Here is a 15991-nt window from a genome sequence, read left to right on the forward strand (position 1 = left end):
CCTTCGTTTTTTGAAAATATACCTAGGTTCGGCTGACAAGTTATCAGCCGAACCTAGGTATATTTTCAAAAAACTGAGGTTCAGCTGAAAAGTTATCAGCCGAACTTCACTCTGTAACTGATGAATTTTGGTTCGGCTGATTCGAACAAAGTCTAGCAAAGTCGAATTAGCCGAACATAGTGTTTCTCTAAATCATACACTAGGTTCGTCTCAAAATTGATACTCCAAGATCAGCCGAACTGATCTTCGGAAAACCTAATTTCATCTTTGAAATCATATTATATCCATCAAACAAACTAAAATCAATCAAAAAAAAGATGGGTTTGTTACACATACATTCTAAAATACATCTAAGAGCAATTAAGATTTGGATTTCGCACTCCAACATCGCTCACTTCGATTCGTGTTTGCTTTGCTTGATCAATTCCTTGATTGAATTGGAGTCCAAGATGTTTGAGTTTAAAGTTTATTTTGATTTTAGGTTTTTGAGGATAAGGGCACTCTAGTAATTTAAATTGTTTAAGGATATATAGGTAATTGCGCTACCTTTGGACACCCCTTATCAACCCACCCTAGATGGTATAATGAATGAATATGCCTCAAAAAAAAATGAGTATGCCTCAAAACAGATTTCAAAATTTAGACAGAGGATTACTTATGATGAGCCCATTTTGAAAAAATTGTATATCTAAAACCCATCATTAAGATTCCATATATTAAGAACCCAAAATTAGTTACAATAATTTATTCTTACAAAAATATCCTTCTACCTTAAAAAAGAAATTAAGTATATTTAGATTTTTTTTTGTGAAGAAACGTGATAAAAAGTCAAATAAACGAACCCTTAAAATTACTCCCTAAAAAAATCTCTTCTTTCAGATAACAAATGCTAAATAATTCAAATAATATTAATCCCTAAGATTACTACACGTTTTCTCTCCAAAATCCTATGCATAACCGTTTTCTCTAAACAATTACCCAGACCTATTTTTTCATCAAAATCTTCTTATTCAAACCTAGATTTACTAGGATTGAATCTGATTTATCAGATTATCCAAATAAATTCAGATTTGTAATTGTATAGTTATTTTCTTGCTTTCAATAAAAATCAGATTGTGATTTAGGTTTTAGAATTTATTTTTATGTTTTTGATCTTATATATACAATGGCTATTTCATGCCTCAAAATAATTCCAATTCTAATCGCCATTACTGTGTTTTGTTACAGCCTTTGGGCTATTGTATTGAAGTCCGATGAGAGATTGAAGCATATCTTTGAAGACGATAAATTCCGACGTGACGATGATCAATATTCATACAAAGAAGATCAATGGCTATTGGAATGGATCGTGATTACGAAGATTAGCATAAACTACTTCTTCTGCAAAATATTTTATCTTAAAGAGGAAGAAATCTCTAAATGGTTGAAGATCAATCAATATGCCATTATTCTGATTAGTCTTTTCCATTTTATTTGGTTTCATGTAAATCAAAATATTCACATTGTAAATTGTTTGTATCAATCTGCAATGTATAATGATGAAACATGAGGGTATGTCTGTATACCACTTCTTTTACGTAACATTCCAAACCTCATTTTGAATGAGGTAATCAAATAAATATTTTTAGTGTTTTTCCTAAGCTCCTGTTTCTATCAAAAAAAATAAAATCCCCTAATAATTTTCCTATAATAGTTCGATAATTGTCCTCTAATAACTCCCCTAAAAAAGGTCAAGTTATCATGCACGAGATTTAGGAAAATTAAAATTTTCACGAATTTGGTGGAAATTATGATTACGAGTTAGGGATTGGTGATAATTGCAATTTTTAAATTCTACTTATTACTTCTAATGAAAATCACATCTATCACTAGTTATGATTGTCAAATTTAATTGATGAAGATTCCAGTTTTCACTTGTAATCACGCAAAGTTTGTGAAAATTCTATTTTATTGATAGTGAAAATACAATTTATCATTACGGCTGAAAATTCAAATTTTCACATATATTGCATAAGTGAAATATTGGATTTGATAATCAATTACAAAAGATGTTCCTAGACGGAACTACTGCTATTTCACATTGAAATAAGTATTTTGCAAACAGAGAAATTAATGAAATCGAACCAATAACAAATCAATTGAGACCACTAATCTCCATTGCCTGTTTGATATAAGAATTTATTTTATGAAATGTTTGATTGAACCACAGAATTAAGAACAAAGCAAATCAGATCGAAAGGCACACTTAGGCACATTTACCTAAGAAAATATACAAAAGATTTTTGTTGTAAAACTTGAATTTTGAGTACTTTGTTTTACCGTTACACGCTTAATCGAGAAAACTGAGCAATCTTGGTATGTTACCTAGTCTTCCATAAATCCATCACAAGCCATCTTATCGAGCAGTACGCACAGTTGCCTCGTTTGCCTGTCCTTCCAACTTACTTTGAAGATTAGATATGGGAACATAATCCAGCGGAAGGAAATGATACAGAGCCTGCATTTAAAAATAATAGGATTAGACATCATAGTAGGACACTAGGACTAAGGGAAAAGTCTTGGGTTTTAAACTATGCCTGATCTAAATTCATGGACACTACCAGGATAAGGTACCTTTGATTCTCACAGAAAGCCCAAACTCACTTTCATGTACTAGTAATCTTCATCAACTTGGTTTACAAATACCATTAGGACGCTTTCCACGCCAACAAGCAGTTTGTGCAAATTGTATGTTGGCATGGAAAGCCTCTTAATTGCCATTGCATACAGGTTCATTGTCAGTACTATAGCTCCGGCAGCTGAAGACTAGTTTTTCAAGAAATTTTTTATACGAAGGAAAAAAGTCACCACTTCACTGAACAGTTTTGGTGCCTGCACAAAATATATCAATCTTTACTGAATGCCTATGGTCAATACTTAACAAGAGGGGTCTGGGGAGGATGAACCAAAATGCCAAAAAATTATAATATGTTTCAGATGCTACGATTTTTGTTTTGACATATGAACCCCTTATTAGAACAAAAAAATATCAGAAATCGTCCTGAGTAAAGTTAGTTACCCATTTACTGACTTGAAATCTACCATTATGAGGCCCATCTTGACATCCATGATTATCAGTCCAACTTCATAGACAAATCCCTTTAATCCCTGCACAGCAACACAAATTGCATCCACACAACTGAATTAAAAGAAATGGAAAAAGCATAATGGCGTATGCTGCATATGAAACCAGTCAAATTTAATCTAGAATTCCTTGTTAAACTGATGTTACGTGAGTAGTTATGTTAGTAAGGAAAAGAATGTAACTATGAGAACTTACAATCACAATGTCACATTTGGCTTCAAGGGTACAGAGATGCTTACACCAGATATTTTAGCAAATTCGGCCAGAAGATGCTGTATATAAGAACCATGTAAAGAACATCAAAGCAGTTTTAAGAATGTCAACCATGGGAAACTTGGATGGGGATGAAAATGCCAAATTGTGTAAACATGCACCTCCTCTTCAGCTGAAAGGAGGTCATAACCACACAGAACCAGTTTACTAGCTAGTAGCACCAGCTGGTGCTGCCTAAATCTTTGCTTGCCAACTTTTCCTGTGAATTAATAGATCGTATATACTCAGTAAACGAGCAGATTTCTGAGAAGCAGGGATTGAGTATTGATTAAAGAAGAAACTGTAAGATAGATGTAATACTAGTACAAGGAAGGGGTTGATTGATATACCATTTATGTGAACCTATAGTGAAAACAGGAGAGAAAGGATTTTCCTCGTTCAATTCAGAAACGTTTTCAATCCTGCATTTCAATCTGGAAGATGAAGTAGCGTCATCTCGTGGTTAACTGGATCAGCCCTAAGGACACGAGGACCCCTGACCTTTAGATTTAACTCTTCAGGTGAAAGAGAACTAGGAAGCATACTGATACTACGTGTCCACTACCCATTCTACATATCAATCAATTGTATATCAGTCGATAAGCTCATGGGTTCAATCAAAAGCTACTGGCTGCATTCACTGATAGTTTCTTATATCCAGTAAGTAAACATATGATCCCAACATTATTATGCTCAGACTTTTCAGATAAAATCATAATATCAGTAGTTAACCAGGTGGTACAAAGATCATGCGAAGCCAAGAAGACCGTCTCCCATACCATATTAAGCATATGAAGTTGCGTCAGTTGGATATCAAGGTTTTAAGTTATGAACTAAAGATAAAAGAAAGAAAAATAAACTCTTAACTACTAAAGGAGAGATTGGAGAGCACATACCAATTTCTTATCTCCATCTCCTGCGTTTTTTTTTCACCGCGCATGATAAAACAGACAGGACAACAGGAATAACAACCAACAAGGAAAAGAAGACAGGACAAAAGGACTAACAACCAAGAAGGAAAATAAAAAAATCTGCCGAAAAGAGAGAAAAAAAAAGCGAAAAATTTAAGAAACAGCTAGGCTGAACAAGTATCTTTAAATTATCATTAAACCAGATACATTCTCACGATATTTTCATTCTAGTCAAACATATGCTACAAGGATTGGTACCTAACTAATTTACAAGAACCAGAATCAATCTGAGCAGTTACATGGACACACACTATTTGCATTCACTTTTCTTTTTAACTGTTAGCTAATGGAAACACCTTCTTAGGCCAGCTAATCATAAAATACTCATTGCATTAGTCACTCTATTTAGGTAGATACTCATAAGACCAATTCCTAACATTTTGTTCCGCTGCGTATTGTTTCCAAGTCCCAAAAAGAGAGCCCAGTTAGTCCTGATATGAGAAATCCCATCATGTAAATCAAGCTACTATATCATGGAAGCAGAGGCAAGAATACTTGACCAAGCTCTGATCAGCAACGAGATCCCCGAACCCATAAGTGTGTTGAACATAGGCCCACAAGTGTCCCACATGTAATAACATTGAGTTTAATTCCCTTTCTCATTTAAGTTCTTGCACATACAGCCCCTTGATTAGTGTTACCGAAAGCAATAGTCTCACAAGTCAGGATTATATGCCCGCCGAGTCTGAAAAGTTGCTGCAGAGATTTGAAAAATTGCTTGGGTTTCCACACCAATCTGTAAACAGGCTCCACAATTTGTTTTCACGCTCCTTGTTGTTCACATCCGAAAGTTTCTTGGGTGTAACGTCATCACTTAAGGTTCTCCAATTCAAATGATTCCTGATAATGTTAGTCTTGTTTTGCCGAGGAAAAAAGACTAATCAACTAGGATACCCTTCAGCATTTATTTTGGACTAATCAGAAAAACACAAAGAAACGAGCAGCATCTTGCATCTGTACAGTATACAGTCTACCAGAGTTTGCTCCTGCATCACAGTCTAAATTACAAAACAAGAAAGAAATGAGGGGAATTTTTTCTTAATCTAATGGTAAAGCAGGCAGGCAATCTTGATCACAGTATCATAAATAACTCAAAATCAATTTAACATTGTTAAAGTCTAGCTTTCCAGATTGAACAACATAGATTTTGCAAGTGTAGTATAGATATGTCCATTTTCTCATTCTTATATACCAGTGCTATGAGACCAAACCCATAGATGTGGTTCAACCCAACTGATACTTGAAACTATTGAGAAAGTAATTACATTACTCCATATTTTACATTTCAAAATTTAAACATATGGCTAATAGTCTTGCATGAGGTTACACCTTCCCATTGATCAATGACATTCCCAAACTAAGGATTTCTGCACACATATTTTGTTCATAAATCTAGTCACATCACATCCACCCTAATCTATAAAGCTCAAAGCAAAAAACTGATAATTCAGAACTAAGAATACGACAATGACTTACTTACCAATTCCAAATGAATCCTAGGTTGAATTATCATTTCAAAATTTCCAAGTCCGAAAATGATAATGCACAGCTCCAAAATATCCCTAGAGATGGATTTTCGGTTGATCTCATCATCCGAAACCAAAGAACCTTCAACACAACTGAGTTTTGAGATGAAAAATCGGTGTGTGATTAAATCATCAAAAATAAATAAGGGTTTCATCATCTTCCTCCGGCAATTTCAGTGGATTTATGAGAGGATTTAGGAGAGTAATAGTAATTACGGTGTTAACATCAAGGAGATAACGAAATTTAAAAGAATTCGTTATTTGATACAAAATTTGGGATCTGATCTGAACTCGAAAAAAATGAGACCTGACGGCAAAAGAAAAGATATTAATAAGGAAAGTTATACAGAAGATCCAACGGCTGGATTTATTTGAGAAAATACCGTTTTTTGTTTTTGTTTTATGTTTCACGCCTTGTTTGGGCCGATACAACCGTTTTACCACGGTCAGTTACAAACATTCAAACCGGTGAATTTTCACCAATTTCCTAAATCGCTCCAAAAATTAAAAAAAAAAAAACAATTTCCTAAATGATGATGATCTACTTACTGCTAATTTGAATAGTTTCCTAAATGCGGATTTAGCAGGTGTTTAGAGTTGCTGAATTTAGAAGTCAGTATGCTCTTTATAAACTCTTCTTCTCTAGTAGAAATATGTAAGACATTCAGTTCAGTCTGTTCTACCAAGAGCCAGGGCATCATAATTCTGAGCAGAAAAAGAAACATGAACTCATTTAACATTTTCTCTGGATGGAGAAAAGCTTCTCATTGCAAGAAACTCATAAAACAACTTCGATGTCGAATAAACTTACTGAACAAGAGGAAGGATTTGATGATCAGAGACTATCGTGAAGACATTTTTCAGCTTCTAAGGAATGGTCAAGAGCAAAGGGCCTTCGCCTTTGCTGGGAAGATCTCCAAGGAACAGAATATAGTGGATACTTATCAACTGCTTGACCATTTCTGCGAAACCATAATGATCAACTTACAGTACATTCGGGAGAACAGAGACTGTCCGAGCGACATCAATGAAGCAGCATCCAGTTTGATATATGCTTCTGCAAGATGTGGCGGTGATCTGCCTGAGTTGCCTAGGCTAAGTAAGTTGTTTGGGGACCGATATGGAAACAGGTTAAATCTAGTGAACACTCGGTTAATTCAAAAGCTTTCAGAAATAGCTAGAGAGAATTGCCTTGAAATGGATACTCCTTTACAAACTGATATTGGGCATAATCGAAGAAAGTACAATACTAATGAAATATCTCCCGAGGAACTTCGATTTGAGGAGGAAATGGGAGACAGCTTTCAATCTCCACAGCGTGATAGCACCAGTTCTTCCTCTTCTTGCAGCAGCCATATCCATCCAAACCTACCGGAGTACGACGATATAGTGGCCAAATTCACAGCCATCAAGAGACAACATTCAGGAAGTAGTAGCAGTTCCTCCTCTTCTTACAGCAGCCATATCCATCCAAAACTTCCCGAGTACGATGATTTAGTGGCCAAATTTGCAGCTATCAAGAGACAACATTCAAGAAGGATGCAGGGAAACTGAAATGTTGTAAGATTTGTCATTTTCATTATGTTGTGAACTGTCAAAGATTTGTAAATAAGCCTTTCAATGGACGAATTGCTGCAAACCATTGTATAATATCACAAAAGGAACTAATAAATAATACAGCTGGAAACTGAGACAAGCTAAGCTCAGTACGCAAGGAGTTTCATGGCAGTGAGTATTTTGTATAATAATAATACTGGGAGGAAGACAAACTACAGTGTAGTGTATGATTAATCTAATAGAACCATAGCTCCAGGCTCCAGACTGAACAAAAGAAATCTATTGCATCAAGATGCTAGTTCACAAAGATGTGACATTCAAATACACAGAACATTAACCCTTGGAAGACACTTATTACTGACATAACATCACTCAGTACAAACTCTTTGAGCATCAAGGAAGAAAATATGACATTCATGGAGTACTTGTGGGTGTGCCCGTAAGCAGTTTGCCTGCGTAAGATTTATGGAGCGGTCCATAACTGCTTATTTCATCCTTTTCAACTACACATGTAAAACCTTGTCTACCGTCGGTGTCATATGGCCGACCAGACATAACACACCTAAAGTCAAAGATTATCCGTAGTTTAGCTTTAGTGAACAAAGGCATCTTTTAAATAAAAAGAACAAAGACAAATGTATAAAAGCAAAAACCAATAATAAAAAAATCAAAGGACTGGGCACGAAACTGGTTAACAAAATTATGGGTGCGAATGGATGGGTCAAGTATTAGTCTTCAAGGGATCACATGGTTTGATGCAAGAGAATTAGGAAGCATACTAAGTGTCCACTATCCATTCTATATATCAACCAAATGTATATCAGCCTAAATCAAAATCTGTTGGTTCATTGACAACTAGGTTCGTATATCCAATAACTAAACACACGATTCCAACATTACTATGCTCAAACTTTCAGAAATCAAAATATCTATAGTTAACCAGGTTACCCAAAGATCATGCAATACACACCACGAATGCACTACCGTACCATACTAGGATTTAAGCATTTAGAGTTACATCAGTTGGACATAAGGTCGTAAGGTTTTAAGTTATAAACTCAGGATAAAAGAATGAGAAATAAACTTGCAAATTTTGAATAAAAAAGTTCATCAAACTGTTACCTACCAAAGGAGAGATTGGATAGCACATACCAAATTTTTATCACCATCCTCCATCACAACTGCGTCGTTCTTCACCGCGATAGATATAGCATATAGGACAAAGGGAATGACAACCAAGAAGAAAAAGAACAAAATCTGCAGAAAAAGAAAAACTGCAAGAACTTTAAGAGACATTCTAAAATTATCATAAAACCAGACTTTTTTCAAGGAGAAAGCCTCCTTCATTTTCAGCTGTACATAATTCTAGTTCAAGCACACATATGCTACAAGGATTGGTGCCTAACTGAAATACAGGAACCAGGATCAATCTGGGCAATTTGCATTCACTTCTCTTCTTAACTGTTAGCAACCGGAAACATCATCTTAGGCAGATTACTGACACAATATTCATTCCACTGTCACTATAATATTGAGAAAGGTTAAGATCATAAGATCAATTCTTAATACTTTTTCCCCTGCATATTGTTTCTAAATAACACAACGAGAGCCTAGTAAAGTCCTGAGATGAGAAATCTCATTGTATAAATCAAGCTACTATCTCAAGGAAGCAAGTATGGTGCAGGACTACTTGACCAAGCTCCGATCAGCAACGATATTCCCAAAGGCCCGTCAGTGTCCCACATGTAACAGCATTAAAATTAATTCTCTTTCTCACTTAAATTCTTGCACGCACAGCCCCTAGATTAGTGTTACTGAAAGCAATGATCTCATTAGTCAGGATCATAAGCCTGCTGAGGTCTGAAGAGTTGCTGCAGAAGTTTGATAAATTGCTCAGGTTTCCACATCAATCTGTAAAATACTCCATCATTTGGTTCTCACGCTCCCTGTTGTTGAAATTCGAAAGTTTCTTGGGTGTAATGACGTCACTTAAGGTTCTGCAATTCATATGATTCTTGATAACGTTAGACTTGTTTTGCCAAGGAGAAAAGACTAATCAAATAGCATACCATTCAGCAATTATTTCAAAGTCACTAATCGGTACATAATACTAAGACAAAGAAAGGAGCAGCATCTTGTGTCTCTACAGAACAAAATGAGAGACATTGTTACAGTCTGAATAATAAAACAAGGATGAGAGACATTGTTACAATAAACTTACAGTCTGAATTGTAAAACAAGGATGCTAAAAGAACAAAATGAGAGACATTGTTTTTAATCTAAAGGTAAAGGCAGACAATCTTGATCACAATATCATAAATAACTTAAAAGCCTTTCAATGAGGGAATACTTAATTTAACATTGTTAAAAGTCTAGTTTTCCAGGTTTAACAACTGATTTCGAAAATGTAGTATGTATGTCCATTTTCTCATTAGCGCTTTATGACCAGACCCATAGATGTAAATATCTTATCAGTTACTCATATGCATTTCAGAAATATAATGTAACAATTTACTTTATACAATAATACAAAGCTTTTAGAAAAGTGTTGCAAACCAAAAAGAACTTCTCAATGCTTTCAGTTAGTTATACATACCCATGAACAAGTCAAGCCAGGTAAAACTCATACTAGTCTAGAAGAACCTACGTGAGAGACTATTTGGCAACCTTCTAGCTTCGAGCACCTAAAGTTGGAAGCTTAATTAAGAAGAATCTAAGCCACAATCATCCTTTTCATGCCAGATTAATTAGTTTATTGCTATAACCTTTTCCATTCCACAAAGTTATTAGACCCACAGTGTAATAAACACCAGAGAAATAATTATGCACAGGGTGTAACATTTGATTTTCCCATGAGGTTCTGCAACTGATCAATGACATTCCCAGTAGGCAAAATGAACAATGTCCAATAGGCAATAAGTATTTAGTATAATAATGATACTAAGAAGGAGACAAACTGCAGTGTAGTGTATGACTGATCTAAGAAAACTATACTTCCATCATGAAGAAAAGAAATCTATTGATCTAGATGCTAGTACACCTCGATGTGACATTCATATACACAGAACATGCACTCAGTTATAAATATCATATGCAACAAACAACGGGTCAAGAAGATGGTCGATGACAGATTCTACAAAGCAAAAATGTTTACGCGCTATAATACCAGGTACATATGAAAGTCACTCACCATAAAAGCTGACTATCCCATTGGACGTAAAAAACATATAAAACCACCAGAAGGCACCAACTAACAACCTTCATCATTCATCCCCACCTTGGTGCAAACTGTCTGTCCCCAGGGACAGGGAGGGTCCTTCTGGTCCTTGAAACCAATCATTATAATGGCAAGGATGAGAAATTACACAAAATTTTAGAGCTAATTACAGTTTCACATCCAACACCAAAGCTATAACAAATAATTTAAACAATTCCTTCAAGAAACCAAGCAATCGTAAAGTAAAACAAAACATATATGGGATTTTCTCCATGAAAGGAGCAGCAACTTCTCTAAAGATCCATTAAACAATAAGAGAGAAAGCAAAAAGACCACAATAAGCAAGTGAAGCAGAACGTCTACTGATACGACTATTCGGCAAGCTTCCCATGCACGCCGCTGCACAGCATGAAGCCAGGCAAGCAACATGCTGCCCACATATTTCTTTCTTTAACTTAATTCCACTTTTCCTCCAATATCTAGAAATCCAAACTAAAACATACAAAAATTCCTGATTGAGATATATACCAGCTTTTCAATTCAAAGTATTTGTGAAAGAAAAGTCCAGCATACCTACTACTTTAGAAAAAATTAGCAGGTTTTTGTCTCGAGCAGTGAATTGAACTTAAGCCTAAAATGAGACGGATGATTCCAAATATTACTGTTAATAGCGTGATTAATAGACATGATGCTGGAGAATCATAAATCTACTGAGAATAAGAGGTGAGGCTCTGTGCAACATTTGCCTTATGCTCATCAATATCTTAAATTTGTGACTGCTCGGAGAGAGTTGTGAAACGCTGATCACTGCATAGAGGAAGTTTTAAGAGGAAATTACCTTTTCCAGAGCAATTTAGAGAAACCTTTGTTTATTTGAGACGTTGCATCTTACGTCAGCCAACAACTTCGAATGGGAGTTCTTTGACTTGAAGGATACAAAAAGTAGAATATGTCATTAGTCTCTAATGCAATTGTTCTGTCGAGAGATTAAAATGAATGTACAACTTATCATGGTAAATCTTATTAGAACTGTGTTCGAAAATGCTTCAGTTAATATACCCCTTTAATCCATGAGAATGGAAATCCAGGAGCTGCATCTTCTGCCGACATATTGTTACCAAGTAGGACCTTGCTAATCTTAGTGGCTAGTTTGGTTGCCTAATAAAAAACCCTTCTCTTCGCAAAGAGCTTCCACCTAGGTTTTGAGGCCATGCATAACCTATTGGAGGATAGGGATTCTAGTTCCGTTAACTCATTCCTTTGAACTTTACCCTTGCCTCAACTAAAAAATCAGACTGACAAGAAACAGTTAACTGAGACTTATAAGCAGAATTAGATTTTACTTATATTTCAAAGTTCAAATTCATTGAAGTACTAGCATGCACCGATCCAATCAGAAACCCAAGAGAGGTTTTCATCAATTTATGACATTCCTGAAAATATCAAAAATTCTGTGATGTGAACTATATGGGAATGTTACTAGTTGTCATTTATTCAAGAAATAGATGTAAAGGAAAATACCATAAAATCTGATACTCTAAATACATCGATTTTCCGACAATCTAAACCTTACATACACAAGTGAGGACAGTTACATGATCATGACATCCTGATTCACTTACAGGTTTCGTCTTCCCACCCCAGAAAAGAAGAAAGGCTCTCTGTTATTCGTTTTATCTCGAACAAGCTTTAGACTGATATTAGTAACATACCATAGTCTTAAATTTTAACCCATTAAGATGTTCATCAAAACTCTGACTATAAGCAAATGGAAGAAGCTTAAGAGAGCTTCCCAAGAAATAGATTGTAAGTATTTGAACAAGCAACTAATTTGATTCTTGGATATGTCTCATTTTGATTCTTGCCAATAAGCTCATACACTTACAAATCAAAGTATCAAACAACAAACCACAAAATTTTCTTTCCTAAATGCCAGTCCGTGTTGTTCTACAGCGGAATTCCATTCATCGAATAGGCAAGTTTAAGATAAACTAAGAGGTGGTAGAATGCATAAAAACAACTACCCCATTCAAATATACAAAACGACTTCTAGGGACACAAATTTCATTTTAGAGAAAAACAATATTAGCCTGTCAAAAATGAAGTAAACCCAAAATAGGGAAAATAAAATCAGATTTTCTACAGGCATGATCACATCTCCCTAATTTGATTTAGTGGCAGTAAATTGGTAACTACGGTATACCTTTGACAGTTCAGGGGAACGCAAATTTGCTCCTTATTAATGAGGCCCTGACAGACTAAACTTGGATAAAGAGAAGACCTAAGTATAATCCTCTACTCCAAGCTATAATTCAAAATCACAGGGCATCTTGCAAATAAGAAATGCAGTGTTTGTAAGGATCAAAACCCATACCATTAATCTCTTGTAAAATGTCCTTTTTTTTAAATGACCTCGGTTGGTTGATCAGAAACTTGACAATATATGATAGAGGGACACCGGACACCTTCATATCTGAAAACCTGTATGCTGAGCATAAAAACCTTAAACCCTAACTTCATTATTTCTCAATTACTTCTGAAGGAAGAAGTATCAGTCACTACCAACAATGTTGTTGATGAAATTGACATAATCAAGTTTCGATGTAAGGATTTCATGAGTAATTTCATGAATGGATCAGTGAGTGAGAATCTACAAATGAAGAAGAAGAAAAATGGGTTTTGTGATGTAAGATGTGCGCATGGACAATCTCCACCAACATTAATGATGTTATTTCGACAAGGGATAGAGATCAAAACATTGTCGAAGAATTTGAAAATTTAGGGTTATTTAGGGTTTTCAAATGGCAGTTCACTCACTAACTAATAGAGAGGATATGAATGGGAATTTTCAGTAAAATATGGACAAACTTTAAGGACAGAACCGGGCTTGGAAGTGTACTTAGGGCCTGATTTATGTAGGCATCATATTGGGACATGAGATACTTAGTCCGTGCATGTTTTAAGGCTAACCCCTGTGGGCTAGATTGGCCAAAAAGTGTTGCAAATCAAAAAATAAGTGTTGGAAAAAAGTTAACAGTGATAGTTGATAGTTCTCCCACCTAGCAAGTGCTCGCAGTCGAACTATCAGCGAAATTGAAATGTTGAACCGTTCTGCACTCAAAAAGTGGTCCAAACGCTGAACCGTTCAGCGTTGGGAGAAAATTTTCTGATCTAACGACTGAGATTTAAAGCGCCGAACCGTTCGGCGTTATATGGTGGTTCGCTGCTAATCTAGCTGCTAGATTAGCCATCCCTTAAGACTTAGGAGGTTGCCCATGCTGACGTGGATGGCCAATCTAACAGCTAGATATCTAGCCCATAGGACTCTAAGCCTAAGAGGTTGGGGCGAATAAATAGTCCGGAACCGGAGATTTCATCCGTATTTGTCCGTAAAATTGCGGGTGAAATCTAATCCACAAAATCTATGGACCGGACATGAATGGGATCCATATTTTTAGGGATTTGGTTGCGGTTGGACTTTAAAATTCGTGGATTCACTCGTACGGTAGCAAATAGATCAAGAGAGGTAATCTTGACCATTGTTGACGTTTAATGTGAATAAATCTCAATATTAACATCAGGAGACAATTAAATTCCCTTCCTTCTGTTTGTAGTTTGTGATGTGTTTTTTTTTTTTTTGCATTTGTTACCTTGAACCCAGTTGTAACACTTATCTTTGAGTGCTAGACATGAAAACTGGATCTTAACTAAGCTAGCCAGGTGTATGAAATTTTGAATTAAGCAGAAAATTGACATAACCACTTTGATCTTGCACCAACTAGTGTTGAATATTATTGATATTGTGATGATAATGGTGGAAACTGATGGCTTGTTGATTCTTTTTATCCTCATACTGTTGTTCTTTAGCCACTTTAGATAAAAACGTTAAATGGTATCATGGAGAACATCATATAACTCATCTTAGTTGTTTTAAATCCTTTTGAATCACCAAATCCGCTCTTCCATCTAATTAAGAGAATTGGTTTGGCATATAGAAAATGGCTGATTGTTCCAGATATGACATTTAGTTTGGCATATGCAACTACTTCTTTAGAACTTTGCATATTGAGAATTAAAGTGTTTCTGAAGAGAGGTAAATCAAATTGAACAAGGTGTAAATCACCGCAATTCTGATATGTTGTTTATTCTGTTTACCTCTTATCAAAAGTTATTGTAGATTTTAGGCGGTCGTTGTTCTTGTTTTTAACCCAATTGATTAGGGTATTCTATAGAATTTTTTTTATTATTATATTAAATCCGCGGTTAATCCGCATCCGGCCAGTATCACCCGTTGATCCGCAGATGTCAAATTTGCGGGTGATTGGGCCGGACAAGGATATATTTTCCGAATTCGAACTTTGACGGATTGGACGCGGATGACCCCTAATCCACATCCATTCATCCGTTGCACCCTACTAAGAGGGTAAGACTCCGGCATCAGGGTTTATACCTAATTTGGCAACCAGATGCAAAAGCGCTGCTACAAAGGATTCCATTAGTTTTCATGTTGGATATTTTCAAATATGTTTGCAATGTCGACAATGTTTATCAATGTGAAATCTGTGTGCAAGCAAAAATACATACAATATTTTTTAAATCGTATGACTCGTGGTGACAACAAATATTATGCTACTTTTATTGATGATTGTCCAGGTATGCTTACATTTACTTTATGAAATCTATGGATATGTAATGTCTTTCATAGTTTATAATGTACAAATCAGAAGTAGACATTAAGATTTTACGTTATGATCGTGTCGGTGAATATTATCCTAGTGAATTTATATTATGTTATCAAGAGCATGGGTTAATTCATCAATTTACTGCACCTTATACATCACAACAAAAAATAGAACTTTAGTTGAAATGGTTAATCTTATGCTTATTAGTTTTAATTTTTCTAATTCTTTGCAGGGTGAAGCTATGTTATCTGCATGCTATGTTTTGAATAGAGATCCTTTAAAAAATAATAATATTTCTCCTTATGAATTATGATTTAAAAGAAAACCCAATTTGAAAATACTTAAAGTCTGGGGTTGTTTAGCATAAAAAATGATAAGTGTTGAGCATGGTCTAAAGGAGTGATGACTTATTATAAATTTATGTAAGGAAGCCTGATCCTAAAAGACCTAAGTTAGGAACTATTAATTAATGTGCTTTTGTAGGTTACTCACTTAACAATACCACTTACAGATTTTTAATCCTTGATACTTTTGTGATTATAAAAATTTTAGATATAATTTTTTTTCTGAGAGCTTAAAGTGGAATAGTCCTAAAATACAACCCACATAAAACCTATTGTTACCTAGTCTAGAATTTTTGGAGACTAATAACAATAATAAAC

At 35.2% G+C, this 15991-nt stretch overlaps 2 long non-coding RNA genes across 7 annotated transcripts; both read right to left on the bottom strand.

The window, feature by feature from the left end:
* Nucleotides 1–2167: 2167 nt before the first annotated feature.
* LOC113332315 lies at nucleotides 2168–6160 on the bottom strand. Its single transcript, XR_003351441.1, has 6 exons — nucleotides 5828–6160; nucleotides 3727–5345; nucleotides 3499–3596; nucleotides 3320–3396; nucleotides 2614–3147; nucleotides 2168–2497 (listed from the first exon to the last, which is right to left on the bottom strand). It is a non-coding gene; the product is annotated as an uncharacterized LOC113332315 (long non-coding RNA).
* Nucleotides 6161–7032: 872 nt separating this feature from the next.
* LOC113332282 lies at nucleotides 7033–13466 on the bottom strand. Of its 6 annotated transcripts, none has more exons than XR_003351429.1 (5): nucleotides 13022–13466; nucleotides 11486–11572; nucleotides 10621–10749; nucleotides 8583–9427; nucleotides 7033–7992 (listed from the first exon to the last, which is right to left on the bottom strand). It is a non-coding gene; the product is annotated as an uncharacterized LOC113332282 (long non-coding RNA). The 6 variants fall into 6 exon arrangements; XR_003351430.1 differs by having other exon boundaries at nucleotides 8583–8687; nucleotides 8837–9427; nucleotides 10621–11572; XR_003351432.1 differs by lacking the exon at nucleotides 11486–11572.
* Between the last annotated feature and the right edge of the window lie 2525 nt (nucleotides 13467–15991).

This window comes from Papaver somniferum, unplaced genomic scaffold, assembly GCF_003573695.1.
Source record: "Papaver somniferum cultivar HN1 unplaced genomic scaffold, ASM357369v1 unplaced-scaffold_131, whole genome shotgun sequence".
NCBI classification, from domain to species: Eukaryota; Viridiplantae; Streptophyta; class Magnoliopsida; order Ranunculales; family Papaveraceae; genus Papaver; species Papaver somniferum.